At 41.2% G+C, this 25146-nt stretch overlaps 1 long non-coding RNA gene across 1 annotated transcript in view; it reads left to right on the forward strand.

Annotated features, from left to right (window-relative positions):
- LOC308585174 overlaps positions 1-25146 on the forward strand; it is a 345848-nt gene that overhangs the window by 186083 nt on the left and 134619 nt on the right. The window contains exon 4 of the long non-coding RNA XR_014007113.1: positions 7844-7975. This is a non-coding gene — a long non-coding RNA (uncharacterized lncRNA). The remainder of the gene's footprint in view (positions 1-7843; positions 7976-25146) is intronic.

Below are 25146 nucleotides of genomic sequence, written 5' to 3' on the forward strand. Positions count from 1 at the left end.
AAGAAGCAGGTGTCTTTTAATTTCCTGACTGATGTCACCATCTGCAGTGATCATGGAGCCCAAGAAAGTAAAATCTCTCACTGCCTCCATTTCTTCCCCTTCTACTTGCCAGGAGGTGATGGGCCCAGTAGCCATGATCTTTGTTTTTTTGATGTTGAGCTTCAGACCATATTTTGCACTTTCCTCTTTCACTCTCATTAAAAGGTTCTTTAATTCCTCCTCACTTTCTGCCATCAAGGTTGTGTCATCTGCATATCTAAGGTTGTTGATATTTCTTCCGGCAATCTTAATTCCGGTTTGGGATTCATCCAATCCAGCCTTTCGCATGATGAATTCTGCTAAGTTAAATAAGCAAGTGTGCAGCTGTGTGGCTGAGTCCAAAGTTATGGCTAAGTTTTTAAAACTTCTTAGCCATTTCATCAAAGACCTGGAAGTTGTGTTCTTCAACAAAAAATATTTTGAGTTGATAGATAGAACATTATGTGGTGGAACAACAAATCAGTTCTGTGAATCAAAGACTTAGCAGAGGCTATGAATTCCTTGCTCACAAAAAACCACACCATGGACAGAAGGGGTAGGGAAAGGTATATTACTGAAAAATGAAGATTGCATTGAGGCTATTTTTTTCCAGATGTAAACAGTGTTCCTTTTCTGCTTGCTGCTGTTATACTTTAGCATCTGTGAAGTGGACTGTAATTCATGAAGACACATACATTTAAGTACAATAAAATATGTATTTGTACTTCATTATTCTTCCATGGATCTCAGAGTTGCATTCACAGCTGTTCCTCTCTACTATATTACCACAACAAGCCTGTAAGGTATGTTAAGCTGAGAAATAGTGACTGCTCGAGGCCACACAGAATGCTTTACACTGTAACACTTACAGTTATATGGGGATCTGAACTTTCTCCCTAGTCCTAGTCCAGCCCACTGACTAGGCTGGCTCTTAAATGCTTGTTTTTAAGGTCCACATATTTCTTTTACAATAAATAAAGGTAAAGGGACCCCTGACTGTTAGGTCCAGTCGTGGCTGACTCTGGGATTTTGGCGCTCATCTCGCTTTATTGGCCGAGGGAGCCGGTGTTTGTCCGCAGACAGCTTCCGGGTCATGTGGCCAGCATGGCTAAGCCTCTTCTGGTGAACCAGAGCACCACACGGAAACACCATTTACCTTCCCGCCGGAGCGGTACCTATTTATCTACTTGCACTTTGACGTGCTTTCAAGCTGCTAGGTTGGCAGGAGCAGGGACCGAGCAACAGGAGCTCACCCATTGCGGGGATTCGAACTGCCAACCTTCTGATCAGCAAGTCATAGGCTCTGTGGTTTAACCCACAGCACCACCCGTGTCCCTTTTACAATAAATACTACCACACAAACAAGGACGTCTCTAAATCTATTAGTAAGACATTAGAAAGGCCAGTCTTTATTCTTTCCACGGTGCTGTATTATACTTTGGTTTCCCTTCAGATTATATACATATTTTGCCTTTTGCTATCATGCCACATTACTGATGATAAGATTGCAATAATTATTGCAATGATTTGGAGGGTCATTTCTTTGTATGAGGAGAAGTCTTCGGTAAACCAAAAGTCAGATCCAACAAACTGTTTCCTTAAAACGTCACCTATGCCCAGGTCATGGTGAACACCTGCTTCTCCAAGTAGCTTCATTACCCTTTTTTACAATTAATTGTTTAGTTGATTTAGAAATATTTACACCCAACTTTTCAACAACAGACCTCCACCTTGGCTTTCCCTACCCTCTCATTAAGGGAAACACTGTAGCCTTTGAAAGGGAAGCAGGGGGAGTGGAACAGCACACTCAGGGTGCTCCCAGACAACCTGTTTATTGAGCGTTCATCCTGTTTTGTTTGTGGGGAGATCAGATGATACTGGCTTTTTAATCAGCATTTGTTCAGATTAATTTGCAGGGAGGTTAGATGTCATCATACCAAAGCACATGTTTCCCCAGCACATTCTTCATTATACAATCTTTTGGGGAAGTGGGTTTGTTGCACAAGACTTCCCAATCAACCATGACTGTGCAACCTAAATTTACAGGTATATAATTGAAACCCACCTGGGAATGGCCACCACTTGGAAGTGCTCTTTCCCTTCTGTGAACTTCAATTCTGCCACTGTGAACATCTTACTTATCTTTGGCTGGCTCCCCTAAAACAACCCTTTATCCTTTGCAACTTAGGTTCTCAAGTCAACTTTCTTACTGACCCAGCCAACTTACTATATTGGATAGAGTGACAACTGCAGGTTTTACAGGTGACCCTGAGTGACTTGGGACCTAAACAGTTGAAGGAGTGCCTATTTCTGTGTAGTCGTGCCTGGGAATTAAGCTTGGCTGTGGAGACCCTTCTTGACATCATACTACTAGGAGTTGTGTATTGGGTATCTTTTCTATTGTGGCACCACAGCTTTAAAAATCTCTGTCACTTGAAATCCAAATGATGGCTCCTCTGATATTATGTGGATGCCATCTAAAAAAATTTTTTTTGGGGGGGCAGACTTTAAATTAGGGGGGAGGCCAGAACCGAGTTATCTGCAACACAGTTGGTCAGTTAGTTAAATACTTTTATTTATTTACTTGATTTGAGGGAGGGGCAGCTGCCTTCCCGCCCCCCCCACCCCCGGTTACATCCATGGTATTCATACGACATTTTATTTAAATGCTGCATGCCAACGGAAACTGTCATTTTCTCTCCATTTGTGATGGTTGAATTTGTTTGCTGAAGAAAAATGAACAGGTCTTTTTGCCCATTGAAGGGAGTGTTGCACATAACTTCTGCGCTGCTTTGAAGTTACCTATTGCCAACGGTCATTATAATTAGATATGCTACCCAAAGCTACCCTTAGGCTGCAATCCTACAGACTCATACTTCTGAATAAGCTTCACTGAACTCAATGACACTTATGTCTGAGTAGGCATGCTTAGGATTGTGCTGCAAGTTTCAATATATTAATATAGAGAACAAGAAATCAATCCTAGGTTGCATTTAGACGTGGGACTTATTCTGTTAATTTTACTAATTACAGTGCTAGCGGCACTGCCCCACTTTCCAATGTTCCCTTCACACTGCAGTAGATTGTTGTGTTTTGGAATTGTGGTTTTTTGATCAATATACTGCCATGTTTTGTTCTGTGTTTTAATTTTAGTTGGCAGGAAAGAACTGTATGCCAGTGTATGAGCCCAAATTTTATCAACACAGAACTCCTGTGATTTTCCAAGTTAACGAGGGTTACAACCCCCCCCCCCCCCGGGAAACAATGCAGAAAAGAGTAGTAAAGTGCTAGACTCAGAAGTGGCCCTTAGGTCCTGTGAAAGATCACATGAAATGCAAAGACAAACAGGTAAGGAAACATCATGAAGATGGAATAAAGTGTCCCTAGAGAGGCTTCTTTCTTTCCATATTGCACCGCTCAGAGCCACTTGGCCATATGTAAGAGTGCTTGTGTACAAAATTGTAATGTAGGTCGTTCTGCAACATGTGCATGAACAGTGCCGGATTTACATATAAGCTAAACAAGCTATAGCTTAGGGCCCTACTCTCTTAGGGACACCCCAAAAAAATTAAAGGAAAAAACACCTGGATGTACATTTCCAAAATTTTAAGTTAGAGCTTAATAATTATTTCACTATTAATATACTTCTTCTTAATTGTATTTCACTATTAATATATTGTATTATTGTATACAATATTGTATATTGTATTGTATTTCAGTTCAACAATTACTTTGATAAAATACATATTTTGTTATGTGCAAATATGCTATAAATTGCCATGTAGCATATATTCAACACAAAAAACAGCGACAATTTGTTGTTGACAAAGGACAGATGGACATATAAAGGGCCCCATTACCTTCAGTAGCTTAGGGCCTCATCAAACCTCAATCCAGCCCTGCACATGAAGTCAAACCCTGGGAGATCTTGCAGTTCTAACGTTGATTTCATAATTCTTGCTACCTTGAAGAAGGCTCCAAAAGTGAATCATAGAAACATAAGAAGCTGAGTCAGACCATTCTAGCCCAGTATTGGCTACACTGACTGGAAGAAGCTCTCTAGGGTTTAGACAGAGGATGTTCCAATGAGATGTGCTGGTGATTGAAGCTGGGACCTCCTGCATGCAGGGCAAGTGCTGTTCCATGGAGTTAGTTTAAAATTAGGTTTTGGTGGAGCTTCATTGATGCTAGTATTGACCACAGGTGAAGAGACCACGCATGGATTTATCTTATCAGTTTCGTAGCACATAATGCTGACAATGACAAGAAGTACAGTTGAGAAGAACTTTAGTGAATCCAGTAGGAGAAGGGGATGAATTTTCCCATTTTCCCTGCTTTCCCTTCTTTTCTAATGATAAGATTAAAAAAAATTAATATTTTGACACACAGTAGGCGCTTCAATTAAACACTGGCAGAATCAATTGCTATTCTTTTCTTTGGTAATGAAAATGGGATTTTTATTTGAAATTCTTGGTACAAATGCGAGAGGCAGCATCTTCAGCTCCTTCATTAACTGTTTTATTTGAGAAAACAATTAATAAAATCAAAGTCAATCTTTTCCCCTCACTATTCCACCGAGGTTAAAATAGATTAGTATTCATATAGTTTTCGTTGTATATTGGAAAGCTGAACAACACATTTTATTTCTAACAGCAGGGGGAAAATGAAGAAAACCAAACTTAATTACACTGGTGATGTTAGGCCTTAGAATGGTTAAGGAAGCACAAGAACTCCTGTTGCAAATTTCTGGGTTCAGGACATTTATAAGTTGTTAGTGAAAATCTCAGAGGGCTGAAACTTACTGTAAAACAGCATGGAACCCAAATTGTTTTATTTTCTGAACTTGAAAACTTGAAAAGAAGGCAGTACAAGCAACAAATAGATTAATACTTTTTTTTTTAACCATGCGTTCATTAGATCAGATTCATTTTTTATTCATGTTATTACATTAGTATAATAATACAGTTTTAATTTTATGGAGCTGTAGGCATTTAGGTAATATCAGCTCTAGGACTGTGTGTAGGCTTGATGATTTAGCTTAAATCATTCTAACTGTATGGAAGCTATTGGGATTCTGCTGAGTCGTATCAGCTAAAAATCTGACCTCCACACTATTTTAGAATATCTTTCCTATGAAGCATCCTCTTTCCTTCCTTTTCTCATTAAACATTTATTTAGAAGCAGCAGTGTGCTAGGCACTGTATTGGGCACAGAATTAGCATGGTTCGACCCAGAAGGCTAAGGAATGAAATCAGATAATTTTATGTAATGAATGAGATTTCCAAGAAAGAAGGTGCAGGACACAAGCAACATGGACAGGGCAAAAGTGAAGAGAGGAAGGGAAAGATTTGGTGCAAGAATATAAACACTTTGAGTACTGTTCAGTAGGAAGAGAAATTGTTTGGACAGATGGATAGAGGAGGCATTCCAGATACAGGACATAGTGTGAAATAAGGCACAAAGTTTTAAGTGTGGGATGTAGAGGCAGAAGGTTGGGAATTACATCAACCAGCCATTTGTCCTAATGGACTTTATCCAGAGTTGTCCTTAAAATGTTAATTTTACTCCCAAGCAACTGTTTTGCTGTTTAATTTGATTCCCCCCCCTAACAGGTTGCTGTTCTAAGCTAACTGACCACTCACTAACTTATTTAAATAAAACCAATATATATTCAAGCATTCATGTGGGCATAAACAATACTAAAAGTTTTAAATACGTTTGGGGGGAAATGAAAGCTAAACCAAGCAAAAACCGTGAAGGAGTGCCAGGGAGAGATAATTCGCATTGACTTCATAGGAACAAGTGTCTCCTAGCTTCAAATTTGCATGTGCTTTGTAGCAATCCACTTCTGTACACATGTGAATATCCATCCCTGCACTGCATCAAGCTGTGATATGATGGGATGAGCTGACACAACTCATTCTGTTTCTTTATTTTTGCTCCATGAGGTTGCTGTGCCCTGCATTCCACTTTCCCTGCATTATTTAGGGTAGCAAACCAGTTCTTAGAACCACTGAAACATAACTATTTGAGGATATGAATATGCAGGCTGTGTTTGAAGACTAGGCTGAGTTGTATTCAACGATGTTGCTCAGCTGATGATGAGGCTTCCATAAGTGGAAGGAGAGAAGGTTTGGATTATTGCTTTTATTTTTATTTTCTATATTGTGATTTTTTGTGTGTGTGTAAACCGCCCTGAGACCTCCGGGTATAGGGCGTTATATAAATTCAATAAATGAAATGAAATGAATGATACACCTTTAGGCGCCAGGCGAAAATGTTCCTTTTTAACTAGGCTGACCTGATCAAAATCATATACCCTTTAAAATGTGGCTCTTTTTTGGGGGGGGGGGCGTGTCATTGGATTATTGTTTTTATTTTGATTTTATATATTTTGATTTATTTATTTTTCTAAACTGCCCTGAGACCTCTGGGTATAGGGAGGTATATAAATTCAATGAAAATGAAATGAAATGAGGAGGCAGATTTAAACAATTTCTCATCCTCTTGCATTCTGCTAAATCTGCTCTGCTCTGGATCAGGTTAGGCAGGGGTGGAGGGACTTACGGAATCCCCATATTTGAGGCATCCTTTGCCTGAATATATCTTAAAGCACTGGTAGCCAACACAAGGCTCTCTAGATGCTACAACTCCCATCATCTCTGATCACTGGCCATGCTGGCTCGGACCGATGGAAATTGGAATCAAGCAGCGCATTGGCGAGTATGTCACTGGCTCCCATGCCTTTAAACAATGCTTCACGAACATGAAATTTATTACGGTCAGAGACCAGCTTGTGAAACACAAATGGAACTACAATCCCAATAGCAAAACAAGCATTTAAAACAATATACAACAATTGATTTTAAGTTAAAAAATGCGATAGGCATATAAACACATAAAAACTTTAAGATAGACTACCTTAGAGAAATGACACAGAGTCGCCCATGGATCCGAGTTTGGGAATTTTCTTAACAAACTAGATTGAATTGGGGGATGGTCTGCACCCACAGATCTGTGTGCAGAATCTGGCGACAATCTGGGTCGTCTTGTAAACAATGCTTCACTTACATGTTGTGGTGACCTTTTAAAAGTCTTTTGAAAGCATCCTCTCAATTAGTAGCCAAGTCCATATAGCATGGAAATGACAGGGGCTGGAACTCAGGCATTTTTGCACATGAAGCAAAAAAAGCCAAAATGTGTCTGCTCACAATTTGAACTCACCTGAGATGAGGCAACGGAGGGCAGTAAATTGCTACCTGTGATGGCCACTTAGCAGATAAGCCTAGCGTTGTTTAAAAAGCTTTATAGGACTAGCTCTCCCTTCCAACTCTGATTCTGTGATTCAGATACAACTGGCAATTATATTAGGTTCTCATGGTCAAACTTTAATTGGCAGTGATGTTGCTGCAAATGTTCTGTTTAGTCTGATTTTTTGTTTGTGTACATTGTCTATATTTATATATAAACTGTTCCGATTCCTAGAGTTGGGAAGGGATGGAAGCCAAAGCAAACAGACAATTATGCAAGAGCTGTTTTCTTAAAATCTAATTACCGGACTTCAGTTCCTAGAGTAACATAGCGTACAGTCATTTACCAAGTCAGAACTTACCACAGTGTACTTGTGGTGCCTGCAGCAACCCTGCCAAGTGGCGAGAAGAGTTTTGCAAATCGTTCACACCCTGTCCCAAAGTCTGGGGAATCAGAAGCCTGGTGAAATTCTCCTTACTATTTGGCAGGGCAACCCAAGCTCAAATGATTGTATACACACTTGGTTGTAAAAGTTGCCATTTTTAAAATTTCTGTTTCTTTTCACCCTATTCAGAGCCCCATATTTGCTCTGCTGTGCTCATACAGACCTCCTGGTTATGCCCAGATTTCACACTGGAGAGCCTGTTCCCCTAACAAACTGTTAGATGGGCATGATGACATCTTTCATCTATAAAGGGGAAACAAGGTAATATTTTACTAGCATATTTCATTTTCTGATGTAAAAGCCAGTACTCGGAAACACATCATTGAAAGCAATCTATTAACAATTTTCATTTGCCTTTCCCCCCTTTTTTGAAAGCATTATACGTCTTGTTTTTGTTTTTGACTATTTCTGGTCGTTTTCATGATGAGAACTATGCTGGAACACACTCTATATTTGATGCTGATGCCCTTGAACGGATTCATTTAAACTGATAGGAATCCATAAGCATAAAAACCAATATTATTTCATGTGTAATATTGTCATTGTGGCAGGCACAGTGCATCATTTCTGCTGGAATTGTTTCTCCTAATGCATAAGTTACCAGAGTGCATTATAGATGAATGTTTGCTTCTTTGCAACTTTAACCCTCTGTTCATTCAAGTCTTCATTTAAAGCTAAACAAACAGGCTGGTAGATTCTATCGGTGTTACAGATCTTCCTTGAAGACTTTGTTTCATACATTTGATGCTTGTTGCTAAAATGCTTGAAAGCAGTATTCTCATTAATTAGCAGCCTTACAGGAATAACAATTAACATCTTCTCAAGCAACTGTAAATTAACATAGTTCACACATGATTAATGTAGTTTTTTTGGGGGAAAGGTATAGTCAGGACTGTGTGTACAATATAAGGAATAAAAAGAGACAAACTTTTCTATCCCCACCATTCAAATGATTTGATGTGTCTTCCTTTGCACATCACGTTGAATGTGTTACAAGCACAATAACGAAAAAGGGTCACAAGGCCAGAAATAAATTCTGCCTTTAAAACTCCTAGCGCTAATTAATCACTTCTGATTTCTAATGAAAACAAATATCATTAGGCAGGTATTGAATTAAATAGATAGCGACAGTCTTTTCACACTGGATAACACCAAAGCTGTCCATTTTTAAAAAATTTTATTTCAGAAAAGGAGCTCTATCTGAATGTTGAAGATCAAGCTTTTCCTAAATTATAATAATATTTTTTTCCAGCTGCACGATCTGCTGGTTTTTATAGCATATAATTATGAACTTTGTATTTCACAGGTGTCCTACTGTCAGGGTGGGGGTGGGAGAGGTGGAAATCTCCATCTTTTGAAATTATGGGATGCTGCCTCGCAATGGCAGAATCTAATCTGCTCCCAATTTGTGTCAGCATTTTGCATGGTGAGGGGGGGGGACTCAAATCCTCTATAAAACTAGGAATCAGTGGAAGGTACCCCCCCTCCCTTCTTCTTTTTTCTGGGCTTCATAAGCCCAATGCAATTAGGCAGCAAGTGACTGTATGCCATATGCATTTATTGCTCTTCTTAGCATGTGTTACTTTGATGTGTTAGGCTGGAAAGCAAACTCTTTTTCTTGGGCAGCCTTCCTCCTGGGTCTTTATACTGCTTAGCAGTTGAGTGTAGACTTTGAAACACAGCCTAATTTAGAGGCAGATGCTGCAGCTGCTGCTGTCATTTCAGCCGTCTCCCCCCTTCCCCGATTTTGCTTTGATGTCAGCTTAGAGCCGTTGTTGTTGCATTCGGTACACTGGCTTCTCCTTCCTCAATTCACAAAACAGAACCTGCATAATTTTAACCATTTGTGTGTGTGCACGTGTGCTTTTGCTCCTAAATCTTTTCCTAGCAGCCCCGCTCGCTGAGGACGCCTCGCATAGCAGTCACATGTGTTGTGCCAGCCTCTTTCATAATCACACGGGAGAAGAAAGCTGCACGGGAAAGGAAAACAAACAAAAAGTCCCTTTGAATTTGACCCTTTGATGTTCAGCGAATGACTATGGACATCAGGAAAAGAAGGCATGTGTTGGCCGATACCAAAGCCATTCAGTTGTTTCCAAAACCTGCATAAGATCTGAGCATGATCGACAGAGCCAGTTCAGATGTGATAAACCAATTGTCGGAGAAACATGCAGAGCTGGTACTGGGCTTGCAATTTGGTCAGGCTACAGGCCCAGAGATGTCACCATAGGAGAGGCCCTGCTTGTGGTGTCTTTGGTGAACGTGCCCTGGAGTTCAGGGCCGGCCCACCCATGAAGCAAGGTGAGGCAACTGCCTCAGGTGGCAGGATCCACAGGAGCAGCAGATCCATCCTCCAAGGAATGCATCACCTTCCACTGCAGCTGTGGTGACTTCCTTGGGGGCTGGATTGATCTCCTCCTTGGCAGTCCTACCCCAATGCCACCTCTACAGTGGACCCTTGGTAAATAGGAGGCACTGCTGGTTTCCACTACCACCCTTGTTTTGATGAAGATCTTTATCCCCCCCCCTTGTTCCTGATATAGATCTTTACGCACCACTTCTTCCCCACTTGAGCTTGGGGAGGCTACACCATTTTGTGGTTCGCCTCAGGTGCCAAAATGGCTTGAGCCAGCCTTGCATGGAGTGTCACCACACAAGACGGGGCCTTTTCAGTGGTGGCACCCCAGCTATGGAACTCCCTTTTTACTGCGGTCAGATTATTCCCCCACATTATATGCATCCAGATGGCAACTCAAAACCTATTTGTTGTAACAGACCTTTGGAGCGTATTCTGAATGACATAATTTGTATTTGTATATGTACAACTGAGGCCCTGCTTAAATACCTACCTGTGAAGGCCATCATGCTGGCAGGCACTTGGAAAAGGGCCTTATAAGTAGTGGCTCCACACCTGTGGTATCCAGTCCCATTTGAGATTAGGGAAGCCTTATCCTTTGACAGTTTCAAATGCGGCAATGAAGAACTCATCTCTTTTCTGCTTCCTTTAGTGGCTGATGTAAATCAAACTGCAGATATAATTATTATGGTTTGGTTAATATATATAATATATTTGCTGGGTATTTTCTGTTTTGTGCTGGCTCTTTTTATGAAGCAGATATCCAAAGTGCTTTTAAGTTCTGTTTTATTGGTTGTATTTTCATGTGTATTTTGTAAGCTGCTTTGTGAAGAATTTTTTCCAGAGAATGGAGTTGTACATCTGTTAAACAGACTTCCTTAGCTTTTCACATGATGACTCAGAAAGCAATGAAAGATCTCATCTGTACATTGGCTATGGCTGGATCTAGACACGTCAAAGAAGTAATTCAGTTAAATGCATTGTGAACTCACACAGGGAAATCCCGTAGGGATAGACGGGACTTCACAGCGCCATCAGGTGTCATAGTGTTATATCGCATATACAACGCATATAAAACACTTTTTGTTTCCCATCCTTTATCAACCAACCCCAGACCCATCCATACCTTATTGTCTATGTTAAGTGCTACCAAACACAGGTGATAACTAATAATCAAATCTGCACTGTGTTGGATATGGTGCTGAAGAAATGATTTTGCATGTAGCTATCATGGCACAGAGTGCCTATCGCCAGCTTTGGCCGATGCATCAACTATACGCCTTCCTGATCAGAGATAATATGGTTGCTATGATACATGCTTTGGTAACCTCATATTTAGGCTATTGCAATGCACTTTGCGTGGGGCTGCCCTTACAGCTGGTCCAGAATGCTGGAGCTTGGGTTGCGTGGTGTGCCCCTTATTGTCTCACACTAGTGATAAGGGATCTGCACTGGCTGTTTTTCAACCACTAAAGCAGATTTGAGGTCCTGCTACCTGCATATAAAGCCCTAAACAACTCTGGGCCAGGTTACCTGAAATACCACCTTCTCCTCCACAGCCCAGTAAGGCTGTTAAGATCAACACATGGAACCTGGTTAACTCTGCCATGGTAACATGGAGGCGGGCATTTTCTCAGGTGAAACCAGTGTTACAGAATACCCCACCCCGAAATACAAGAAGCCGCATCAGTACTGGCATTCTTCCAACTCTTAAAGACACACCTGTTTAGTCAAGCATTCCCTTGATTCCCTAATGCGAACCTCTTCATTATATTGTTTTAATGGGCTTGTTTATTGTACCTTTCAGTTCTGGATGTTTATTTTGATGATGAAATTGTTTTATTGTGTTTTTTAATTATGTGTGGCTACATTTTTAAAAAATAATCAATTTTATGCTTGTAAACCACTTAAAAGCCACTTGGGGAAAAATGAATTAATAATAACAATAACAATAACAACAATTCACCACCAACATTGCAACTTTGCAGGGCCTTCCAACCGCTTTTCCATGTGGTTTGTGGCCTTGGTGGGAGATGTAAATAATCCACCGCAGTATATCGCAAGATGTTTGCTAGGCATTTTGAGCATAAAATTGCTTGCAGCTGCCATGGCTTGGAAAAAAATTGTTGACACGGATCAGTCAGTTGTGGCATCTTCTGATCCTATTTTGTGAATGATTTTTAATCGAGAAACCCTTAAGGTCTGTGAGACAAAATCCTGGGCCAGGGCCAGCCAACCACCTGTTTGCTTGCTTCTTGCCTCTCTTCACTTATCACATTTTGCATGGAGGAAGCAGCTACCTGGGTCCAGGAGGAGGTAAATATGGTACTGAGAGAGCTTGTGGTCTTAACTCCCTTAAAGGAGGCCATGATAGAAACTGCACCTGAAGAAACCTGACTTCGACTCAATGATATGAACAATTATTGGCCAGTGGCCAATTGTAGAGGTCCTTGAGTAAGTGGTTATCAGCCAGCTCTAGATACTCTTGGATGAGACAAATTTTCTTGATCTATTTCATGTGGGTTTCAGGCTTGTTTTTTGGGGTAGAAATTGCCTTCCCATCACTCTGTGGAATTATAATCAATCAATTAATTAATTGATATGCAGATTACTTGCCAAAGTGACTTCTAAGCGGAATGGATGTGGAAAAATTGCTTGAGTTGGAGACTGGAGGCTGGGTTTGGGGTTGCCATAGACCAATGTTACAATGCTCTAATACAGGGGTCAACAACCTTTTTCAGCTGTGGGCCAGTCCACCATCCCTCAGACCATGTGGTGGGCCGGACTATATTTTGAAAAATAATAATGAATTCCTGTGCCCCACAAATAACCCAGAGATGCATTTTAAATAAAAGCACACATTTTACTCATGTAAAAACACCAGGCAGGCCCCACAAATAACCCAGAGATGCATTTTAAATAAAAGGACACATTCTACTCATGTAAAAACATGCTGATTCCCAGACCGTCCGCGGGCTGGATTTAGAAGGCGATTGGGCTGCATTCGGCCCCCGGGCCTTAGGTTGCCTACCCCTGCTCTAATATGATGATGGTCATGAAATGTCATCAGTGGTGTTTTAATTAATAGTATCAAGAAAACAAGTCCTGCCCTGAGGTGCTTATTGTCTTCAATCTGACACTCTAACAATCTGAGCGGGCAACTGGGAGGAGTGGAAGAATGAATGTGAGGGTCACAGTAGGATCAACCCAAAATTTTTCATTGCAATTTCCCATACCCATTCATAAAAGTGGGAGGGTATTTCAGGGAAGTGGGAGGAAACTTACCGCTTCCAGCCACTGGTGGCACCACCACCATTGAAGCGTCTGTCAGAGCAACACTATGCCATGTCATTTGTGGGGAGTGGAATGATGGATAACAGTGGATAGTCTTTCGGAAGAGCAGGTCTTTGGAGCGATGACTCACTTGCTGCAGAACTTCTTGTTCAGAGTGTTATCTGAGGTCTGTGGAATTTAGCAGTCATGAGCTGGATCAGGATTATACCCTGGAACTTCACAGTATATTTATTCCATGTTTTTAGTTGTCACATTCAATTCTGTAGTAGTTGGGGGAAAGAGTTAGGCATGGTGGTATCTTCAGCAGAACTTGATTAAATGTAATTCAGAAAAAAAGAGTGGATTAGCTGAATGTTAATCACAGTGCTTAAAAAAAAGAGAGAAAAAAATCACCAAGGAAAATATGATTATTGTTCTCCTGGATGTTTATAGCACCATTTCTGTGCCTCACCCACAGATTTGTTGCCTGACTTTTATTAGAAAAGGTCAAATTTTGAGTAATTGTTTGATGGTATAATTAAGCCTAATTAACAAGTAATTCCAGGAAGACTGAACTATTATAGCAGTGATTTTGTAGTGATAGACTAACAGAGAAAGTTAGTTCATTTTTAACTCCTTAATAGCTTTCCCTCTACTTATTAAAGAAGAAGAGAAGGGACTACACACTCCGTTTGCCCCTGTCTGTAATAGCTTGAGTGTCGCCTCACTTGGAGAGTCATACAGATGGATCACGCAGTTCTTATTTTTATCTGTAAGTTGCCTTGAGTTCCATCAGGCAAAAAGGTGGGGTGAAAATAAATATATTAACTTGGTCATCACCATTATCTCTTGGAGATATTGAAGTGTCTGGATGAAAAGGCTTAGTTGCATCGGTACTTAAGAGGGGGCACCACTAAAATGGAGAAACTGTAATCACTTTAGATATTAAGGACTTCCACCATGACCTCTAAAGTGTGTGATGCGGGAAATCCATATGGGGAACAAAAGGCTCATTCCACATTGTATTATTGGAAATAAATTTACATCATGCATGGAAGAAACCAACCAACCAACCAGCCAGAATGGCTGGCAAGAAATGGTTGGCAGAAAATCTTTAGTAAACAACTGCAACCCACACAGAGCCAGTGCATATTAAATGTGTGTATGGAACGTTTGCCTGCTATTGCATTCAAGGCATAGTGTAACTCTATTAAAAAATAAGTAATAATACACCCATAAAACCATATAACACACCCACCCACCCCGGGAAATAGGCAATTCATAATTGTGTTTCACGTGGGTCTGTGTGGACACCCTTTCTTTCTATATAAACAACCTGCTGCTGTTTTTGAGATCTGGAGGGGAAACACTCTGTGCAGCACATGTCGTTGGGGTCTTTTGGGTTCTTTGGAATATGCGCACATGGCCAGCACATGGTGCCTTCATCCTGGCCCTCTAACAGCAGTGCTGATGTCTCATTCTTTTCATTTTATTTCCCCCTGTTGACGTTACTAGTCCCTACTCCCCTACTCCCCTACTCCCCTACTCCCCTACTCCCCTACTCCCCTATCACCGCCACCACCCCAATCAAATTTGTTTGAATTGATGGTCAATTAAGAACTTTTCTAAAAGTATTGCAATAACTTGACTGGACTTTAGTAGAAAAATGCAAGCTAAATCAACAGCACATCCCACCAGTACAGATCTGCCGTTTGCAGGAATCTGAATCAAAGACATGGAACACCGACCTTTATTGGTTGGAGGTGTTGCTTGCATAAGTATTACATTTCTAATGCACACACTTCTCCAACACTCCCATTTTTGAACACATTATTTGATTGGAGAGTGCATTGCAAAATTCAGAGGCATGCAAGTTTTGAACAACAACTTTGTTTCAGTTTGTGTATTGCTTCAGAAAGTGTAAACTGGGTAGATTCACATTAAAATGTGGACCAAACTGATCTTCTCGCCCATGCCTACATGTGATGGGGAGGGGGAAGAATGGGGCTCTTCTTAATCCTTTCTCCTCAATATGATTTTATCCCCACTGGTCAGGTACAGAAGCTCCTTCCGAAAGATGAGTCTTAGTCCATAAGGGTCTTTAAAGCAGTTTGAATTGTGCTTGGAAGTTAACCAGCAGCTAGTAGTGTAGACTGGCATGATGTGTTGCTCTCATGTGGTTCCAGTTAGAAGTACAGTGATTGCCTTGTATGTTAGATTACCTGAAATTTCTAAGAAGTTTTCAAAGGCATCATCACATATAACACGTGGAATTAACCTCATCTGCAGACTATCAGAACATGAATAACCAAGGCTTTGCCATTGTTGTCTACCCTTGCTGGCAGAGTAAAAGGAAGGACAGACATCATTCATCATACATCATTTTCAGTTTTGCTTTTGTTTTAAATGTATAAGCGTGTTCTCTCTCTCTCTCATCTATCATCTATCTATCTATCTATCTATCTATCTATCTATCTATCTATCATCTATCTATCTATCTATCTATCTATCTATCTATCTATCTATCATCTATCTATCTATCTATCTATCTATCTATCATCTATCTATCTATCTATCATCTATCTATCTATCTATCTATCTATCTATCTATCTATCTATCTATCTATCATCTATCTATCTATCTATCTATCATCTATCTATCTATCTATCATCTATCTATCTATCTATCTATCTATCTATCTATCTATCTATCGTCTATCTATCATCTCTCTATCTATCATCTCTCTATCATCTATCTATCCTTCTATCTCCCCCTATTTGGAACAATGGGAGGGAAAGTACAGTCAGGCGTACCTTGGTTTTTGAACAGCTTAGTTCTTGAATGTTTTGGCTTCCGAATGCCACAAATGCGGAAGTGACTGTTCTGGTTTGTGAACTGTTTTTGGAAGCCGACTGTCTGATGGGGCTTCTGTGGCTTCTGATTGGCTGCAGGAGCTTCCTGCAGCCAACCAGAAGCTGTGCTTTGGTTTCCGAATGTTTTGGAAGTCGAACAGATTTTCGGAACGGATTCCATTTGACTTCCAAGGTACGGCTGTAATGACATTGACATTTGCCAATTCATTTGATGAAATCCAGCCTCTAGTTTGGGGGCAGGTCTGAGGACAATTCAGATCTACATCTTCCCTTCGTAGTCTCCCCTTTTGGCCCTAATGATGCCATAGTTTCAACATCAGTAGGGCCAGGGCCAAGGAACATTCTAGGGAAAGGGCATTAGATTTCCCTCTCCGAGGCTGGAGTTCTTTCCAGTAAAACTGCAGGTCCCAATACTAAAAAGCAATGGCTGACTGAATATGGAACAATAATTTCTAATTAGTGGTATTTGTGATAATCTGGACCAACATCCCACTTCAGAGTTTCCATCTCATTTACAACGAAGAAAGCTGTTTTCATTGATAAAATGTTTCCTGCTGCAATCATATACCTCTTAGCTGATGTTCTGTAAAACACATTTTATATTTTTATGGCTAATGCTGAGTTACTGGGGTTTTTTTGGGGGGGGGAAGGGGGATAAAAATATTTTTCACAAGATGACATATTCTGGGTGATTTGCAGAAATGGAACAGTTCGGTAATTTTGATAAGGCATCTAAACATATAATCCCATCTAAAGAGCATGTCCCTGATTATTCACAGGCTTATATAATATGTCGGCAGTTTAACTTTGGATCATACCATCACTCTAACCCAAGTGGATTTAGAGTTAATGGGTTTGCAGTAAAGCATACTGCTGTAATCTGACGATGCAGCAGCTGCATAATGCAGCAACGTAATTTATTAATGTAATATGTTCACCCCCGTACTAATGAAAGGGCTGTTGGTGGTTTCTTTCATTCTTCACAGGAACACCTCATTAATAACAGGGAAGCCAGTATTTCAGTGCCTTTAACTTCTAGCGGTTTTCAGTCCCAGGTTCTGGGAATTTGCAGAATAGGACTTTAAAAAACAACAGGGTAACACCGGTTTGTGCTTACAGGTTACTTGAGTTTAGCTACAGTATTTGAGTTGTAGTTTTCAGTACCTAGGCACACGACAAATGGAATTTTGATTTATGTTCCTCCTTACATGCTCCCACAATCCTGATCTCCAGATTACACAATTGCAGGAGAGATTAGATTATTATTCTTAAAATAATAATCATAATCTAGAGAGTGGCAGTGAGCAAGATGCGCCCCTTCTACATGGAAGAATACACATGTGAGCATATCTATCATCTATCTATCATCTGTCTTTATATCTATCTTAACTATCTCTATCCCTCATCAATTTGTTCACTTAATATTTAAGGCTACAATCCTAGGCGTACCTACCTGGGAGTAAGCCCACACACCCTTAAATTAATTTGTATGGGATTTCACACTGCACAGTCTCAATAGAGCATCAGCCCTACTTAGCTTATTGGGACTTACATCTGACTAAATAGTTTTTCTTTAGAACAGGGGTGACAAATCTCTTCTGTCCAGGGGCAGTAGGCACCATAAATGCAGCACTGCATTCAGAGTGGAGAATGGGTTTAACACTCCTCTCATTGCAGTCCCAATAAAAATCCCTCACCAAGGCTAACGTCAAGAGAAAAGCTTCCATTTTGAGACGAAGAGAAGTTTCCATTTTTTTAGCTTCTGGAGACAAGTTTCCATTTGGTGATGATTTAGTACAGGCATAGGCAAACTCGGCCCTCCAGATGTTTTGGGACTACAACTCCCATCATTCCTAGCTAACAGAACCAGTGGTCAGGGATGATGGGAGTTGTAGTCCCAAAACATCTGGAAGGCCGAGTTTGCCTATGCCTGATTTAGTAGATCTCTATCTTGCCAAGAGCATATGCTGAAATTAAAAAAAGAAAATGAAAAGGAACCAGTTGCACTAGAGCCAGAGTTAGATCATCTGATCTTTCTCACAGAGCAGCTGGTGCCAGGTGGTCCTTAGTCAACAAAGGGAAAGTTCAACTAGAACAGAAGCAGGCATCTGGTGTACTGCCTTCACCTACGTCCCTATCTCTCTATCTCTCTCTTGCATTCCTTCTCACAGGACAAATTGTGTTAGATAATGTTGATGGCAATGATGTCACTTTTGCTCCGCATCTTAAATATACAGTGGTACCTCAGGTTAAGTACTTCATTCGTTCTGGAGGTACATTCTTAACCTGAAACGGTTCCTAACCTGAAGCACCACTTTAGCTAATGGGGCCTCCTGCTGCCGCCGTGCCGCCGGAGCACGATTTCTGTTCTCATCCTGAAGCAAAGTTCTTAACCCGAGGTACTATTTCTGGATTAGCGGAGTCTGTAACCTGAAGGGTATGTAACCTGAAGCATATGTAACCTGAGGTACCACTGTATAGCCATGCCAAACCTTTCTTGTACTTCAGAGCTCAGGCCCCTGTGAGGAAAGCATAGATTTGTGGTCCTCTGTGGCAAAACTGAGAGTCCAGGTATTCATCAACCCAAACATGTTTAGCTTCAGCAAGGTGTCTGCAGCCTACACTATCAAACCATGGAATGCTTTACTCCTCAAACAGGTGAGACCCAGCAACACCACATTTTTGTAAGTGGGTGCACAGTCACAGGTATTTTGGAGGGGGTCCCAAATCTAGCCAGATTGTTTAGTCTACCATGTTAGCCACTGTTACCTAGCGAAGGAAGACCTGCAAAGTTAGGTGTTTTTTTTAAAAAAAGCAAAACAACAAAACAACAATACCAAGTGCTTTTGGCCACCAGCGGCTCTGTGATTATTGAAGGCTGATTTTGTGATGATGTGTCTTTTCACCACTTTGGACTATCAGAGACCAATTTCATGCTGTGCGAATTCACTAATCATGCAACAAGGTAGCAATCAGATGGTGGGCAGGTGATTAGTTTGCTCTAGGTTTTCGCAGAAAGAAGCTGAAAACAACGGCAGGATCCACCACCTAATTGCCACCTGGAAATATGTTTACTGTAAGGTGCAAAAATTGGGCTCAGAAAGTCTCACATTGGGCTAATCTGGAGGGCAAATTCAGGGTATATGACAATACCCAATGTAGTCAAAACACAAAGTTGAACGACTGCTGGACTATGTGTTACAGCATTCTGAGCAGGAATCGGTCATATTTCTCATTCATTAATATTTTAGCCTCTGTATTTCATTATAGGTATCTAGGTAAACCCTGTTAAATGGTATGTCTAAAGTGAATAAAAATTTAGATTTCATTTATGCAGCTTTTTTCCCTTGTTTGCTCATAAATACAATAGTTTCAGGTAGAATGCTTCAAATGTATCTTGTAATACATTTGTATTAAGTTTCAACAGGAGTCTAAAGACAGTGATAAAGAGCATTCCCATCAAATACTTTGAAATTAATTTGGCAGTTTGACCCAGTAACCGACATGCATACTAAAACACTGATGTGAATTGAAAATAAAATAACCACGCTTGACAGATATAATAGTTTAAGTGATTTCAAATTAACCACATCCCACTGACCGCAACTGAAGAATGTGTTCATTCTCCCGCAATGAAACATGCTCTAGGGACTCATTATACAGAGTAGAGTAAGTAAAACCAGAGTGGAGTAATTGATGCCGAGGAGGAAGAAAGAATGACAGCTATTTAATGATTCCCAAACTTATACATAAAGATATCACAAGTGCCTAATGTATTATTTTTCTCTTTCCAAACTAGGTATATTATAGGCTTGCGTCTGCAATGCATAGCAATTGCAACACTTGATATAGCTTTTAGGGCTAATGAATTATGACCCCCCAAAAGGCCTCAGCTGCTGCATGGAAAACGCAAATAACAAACACCCTTGTGCCACTACGATTGTGCCTGTGGATATACCATGGGGCCAAGCCTCCAGTGGAAGGAGCAATGCATGAAGAACCCTCAGTCTCCATCCAGTAAGGTCTCCAATTATTATATATACATACCGGTACATTGAAAAATTCCTAATGGTATTTTATTTTCCAGCTGTCCTGTGGGGGCTATTAATAAAGGAGGAAAGAAATGGAGAAACTGGTATAAAAAGATACTGCTCTAGAGCAGTGTTTCTCAAAGTGGGTGATACCACCTCCTGGGGGTCGCTTGAACAATCCAGGGGGTGGTAGTAGCCTCAGGTACAATTGGGGGGTATTGAATAAAAATTGCTTTTGAATTATGGTGCTCGAGGAGACTCTTGAGAGTCCCATGGACTGCAAGAAGATCGAACCTATCCATTCTGAAGGAAATCAGAAGGACAGATCCTGAAGCTGAGGCTCCGATACTTTGGCCACCTCATGAGAAGAGAAGACTCCCTGGAAAAGACCCTGATGTTGGGAAAGATGGAGGGCACAAGGAGAAGGGGACGACAGAGGACGAGATGGCTGGACAGTGTTCTCGAAGCTACCAGCAAGAGTTTGACCAAACTGCGGGAGGCAGTGGAAGACAGAAGTGCCTGGCGTGCTCTGGTCCATGGGGTCACGACTAAACACGACTAAACGACTAAACAACAACAACAATTGAATAAAAATAAGGGAAACATAAAGGTGGAAACATAAAGAAGGAAGAGAAGAAAATTTTGAAAAACGGTTCGTACATGTTCATCTGTTGTGCAATGACGCTTACAACCAGGTTGGGCACCATTGCAGGATGGTGACAATGCCCCCCTCCCCCCCGATCAGGCGGTCATGCTGGAGGCAAGAAGTTCTCCCAGGCTTGGCTGAACCTTTTTCAGCTTCACCCAGGCATGGGAAATGGATCACAGCTTGCCTGCCTATTTGGCCAATGGCTGTGGTGCAGGCCCCATCACTGGGACAGATCAGACTGAACCAGCAGAACATAGGTAGAAATATAGATGCATGAAAGAACACAAATTGGTCACTGTATCTTTTTCTTTGTTCGCTTAAAGAAGGTAGATTTCCAAGGGGAAGCTGAGTAATGTTCATTTCGAGAATAATTGGTGATGGTGGGGCAGATGGGGAGAGGAGGCAGAAGGCCGAACTACACATTACATAAATCCCTTAAGTGCAGGAGTGGGGTGATTCTTTAACCTTCCCCCCTCCCCGTGATCCCAATTTGGATTGGGGGTTTTCTGCCAGCTATTTGCATGAGAGAAACAACTCCCATTAACTTCAATGGGAGTACCCGTCCCATGGGTTTACTTCTTTATTATCTTCATTTTGAGAGTGATTAGCAATGGAGTGGGCAGGAAGATGAGGTTTAGGGCCAAACTACGTCCTACATTTATCATGTGTATTTTCTTTATGTGCAGTATTTTCTTTCATGAATCATTATTGTGTTTGGGTGAAAACAACAGGAGCTTCGGTAAGGGATTAAACCTTCCAAGTCTAGAACATACACCCCACTTTGGAATTTGTAAAAGAAAAAAAAAGGTTGCACTTAAGGGCAAATCATTGATTAACGTAGGGTATAGTTTGCTCCTGAATGATCTACAAGATCTCCAAAAGGTTTTAAAGGCAAGGTATTCCTTCACTGTTCTTGACACTAATTCAGTTTAGATATGTGTAAATAGTCAGGTATCTACTCAGGGCTGGATTTAGGTTTGATGAGGCCCTAAGCTACTGAAGGTAATGGGGCCCTTTATATGTCCAGCTGTCCTTTGTCAACAACAAATTGTTGTTTTTTGTGTTGAATATATGCTATATGGTAATTTATGGACCTAATAGGTATCTAAAGCCGTTTGCCCCTGTTGCTGTATGTAGGTTTTATTTTATTTGTTTTTTATTTTATATTTTGGAAATATACATCCAGTTTTTTCCCTTTAATTTTTTGGGGGGGCCTCAAGCTATAGCTTGTTTAGCTCATACTGTATCTAATAGCACTGAACCTCTTGTGACAGAATCATAGAATCATAGAATCATAGAGTTGGAAGAGACCACAAGGGCCATTGGGCCCAACCCCCTGCCAAGCAGGAAACACCATCAGAGCACTCCTGACATATGGTTGTCAAGCCTCTGCTTAAAGAAGTGGAGACTCTCAGGACCAGGTACCAAATGTGGCCCTTCGGGCATCTTTATCTGGCCCTCACAATTCTCCTCACACCGCCCTGTCCCCAAACTATTTCCTTCACTGGCCCTGCTTTGTGCTCCATGTGTTTTTGCCTGAATGAAACGTGTCCTTGAACTGTATTAACACTTCTTTCTTGTCTGGAAGGAAGCTACAGGAGAGAGAGGGAGAGAGAGAAGAAACTACCCTACTGTACTATACTTTTCTATTCATCGCTCCACTGTCAGGGACTGGCTGGACGATGAGGAGTGGTGGGAAGCACCAACCAGGCCAACTCCAAGGGAGGAAGGGAGGAGGAGGCGCAGAACCTGGGCATTAGTGGTGGTACACTGAGGGGAGGTCAGAGGGGGAAGCTTGGGAAGAGATGCAGGATACTGAAGGGACAATAGCGTTTAGCGATCAGGAGGAACCTGTGACAGTGAACAGTTCAGACTCCAAGGCAGAAGCAGAAGGGGGGGGGGTCAAGAGAATGCTGGAGCATCTCAGGAGTCTCCCCCTCCAGTTGTGACAAGCTTCCCTCTCTGCTGGCCTCCCTAATGAGGAAGGCAGAACAGAGACCAGAGGTGCACAGGCGCAGTTGACACTGCTGAGGAAACGTCCAGGAGAGGAAGAACCTTAGGAGGGTTGGAAGGCAGGGACCTTCAGTCCTGGCAACTGCTCTATAGGGGCAAGACCTGCTGGGAAGTGTTGCTGAGTTGCATGCCATTTCACTGAATATAAAGAGTTAACTTCACTGACAACTCACTCTACCTCTTTGTTTTGACCTGCATCTGACTCCAGCCTTGATATCCATTTTTATCCCCGATCCCACACACCGCTGGCATGTGGCCCTAAAAAAATGGTCCAGGGGTTTTAAAATGTGTTTTCCTCCTTCTGTCTTGTGGGATCTTTCTTCCCTAATTTTGTCACTGCAAAATCCTATCACCAGTGATTCTCAGCTCCTGTATTTGGGAGCTAGATCTCGTCAGAAGGAAATTGTTGGATTGAGGACACCCATTGATCCCTTCCTGCAAGATTCACTTACTTCGAAGTAAATTCAATTGATTTCTATATAGGAATGGCAACTTCAACATTTACACTGAAACTGTCAATTACAGACCTAATTTTCAAATCTATGTCAAGGCACAAACATGAGTAGCACCAAAGACTCAACAGGAGAAAAAAATGCACTCGGGTAGCGATGTGTGCAGAAAATTAATATGTGTATTATGGCAGAATACTCTACTAGTACCATCTGTGCCCATTGACTGCAGGTAAAATAAAAGCTATTTTCAAATCCAGGGGATAAAAAGATAAAAGTCCTCCCTGCACTGCATTAGAAATCGACGTTTTCTGTTCTCCTTTCTTACTGGTTGTTTGCTCTGCCAGTGCCATACACCTTAAGGCAAAACATGAGTTGTGATAGGCTGTCACACGGTTCAAAATATTATAGATGAAATCCTTCCGGGAGGAGCAGCTGGCTTGTTTTGTAAGCCACAGGGTTTTTTGGCAGTGATGGCACTACACGTGCGCCTGAGGTTTTCTCAGATGGTTAAGTTTCTTTTTTCTCCAGGGATCCTTAAGAAAACCCCATATATATATATATAATAATAAATATAAAATCCTCTTTGATTGTGAGGAATTCATGCTCTGCAATATATGCTTAAGGCCAAAGCCTAACAATTATTTTGCATTATAGCCTTTAAAGACCTTTCCATTATAAATAAGGGAATGTGAAAGCTGGCCATTAATACGTTGAGTTGAAATGTATTATTCTAAAAAGAGGGAAAAATTGGCACATTAGTCGTCTTTGAAATGCAGAACAAATTCTATTACTATATTCTCCACGTCCAATAAAAGGCATGCTTTGTCCATAGAACTGAAGAAATTAGTGATAAAAACGGCTGGGAGGGCAATCTTTTCTAGGCTCCTCATTAATGTGAAATTACACCCTAGAGTCTATTCTGAATTGCTTTGTCCAATCTCATTTCAAATTATCTAGACAGACAATGGGTCCGGCCCTAACACAACTGAAGTCAGTGGGAGCATCTCTTCTCCTCTGAATATGGTGGTGTAAAAGTTATTCATAATGATGCTTGTGGGGCATTCAAGGGAGATGTTAGCCATAGGAGTTCATGTGAAGATGCATGAGTGTGAATAGTTAACAACGCATTACCTGTTTTCAACAAGGATGGCTTTGTTTTTGTTTTTAAAAAAGCAGGCGTGTGTGATCCACATGTGGAAGCAGATCGCTGCTCATAGACCTTCACAAATGGCTGCTGTGGAGGCTGTGCAAAGTCCAGATCCCTCAGCAAGATGCCCTGTGGGTCTCCTAGCTGAGCAGGACCACCTTCTGCTCACGTCTGTATCTCAACTTGTCTTTTTCTTCTGGCACCAAACCTGTACATCTGTACAACCCGGGAAGGGCTAAAGCTCAAGAGCAGAGGACATGCTTTGCATGCAAAAGGTCCCAAATTCAATCCCAGGTGTCTCTGGGTAGATTTCGGAAAGAAGCTTGCCCGAACTGAAAAAAGCTAAAAAGCTCAACAACTTTTCTGTCTGGATTTTCACTATTTGAAATATGGCAACCCTAGTCTAGCTTCCTGTGTCCTATGTTCCGCCTAAAGGGAGAGGACAGTTTCTAGCAATATGGCCGGCTTCAGTTGGGACCTTTGAGAGCGACTGCCAGTCAGAGGAGACTTTACTGGCGCTAGATGGACAAATAGCTCGACCTGAAGGCAGTTTATTGTGCTCCAAGGTCAGATCTCTTTTTAAAAATTCATATACAGTTAAATATTATTCCCTTATATAAATAGGATTGTTGTTTCA

Source organism: Podarcis bocagei (assembly GCF_964188305.1).
Source record: "Podarcis bocagei genome assembly, chromosome: 4".
NCBI lineage: Eukaryota > Metazoa > Chordata > Lepidosauria > Squamata > Lacertidae > Podarcis > Podarcis bocagei.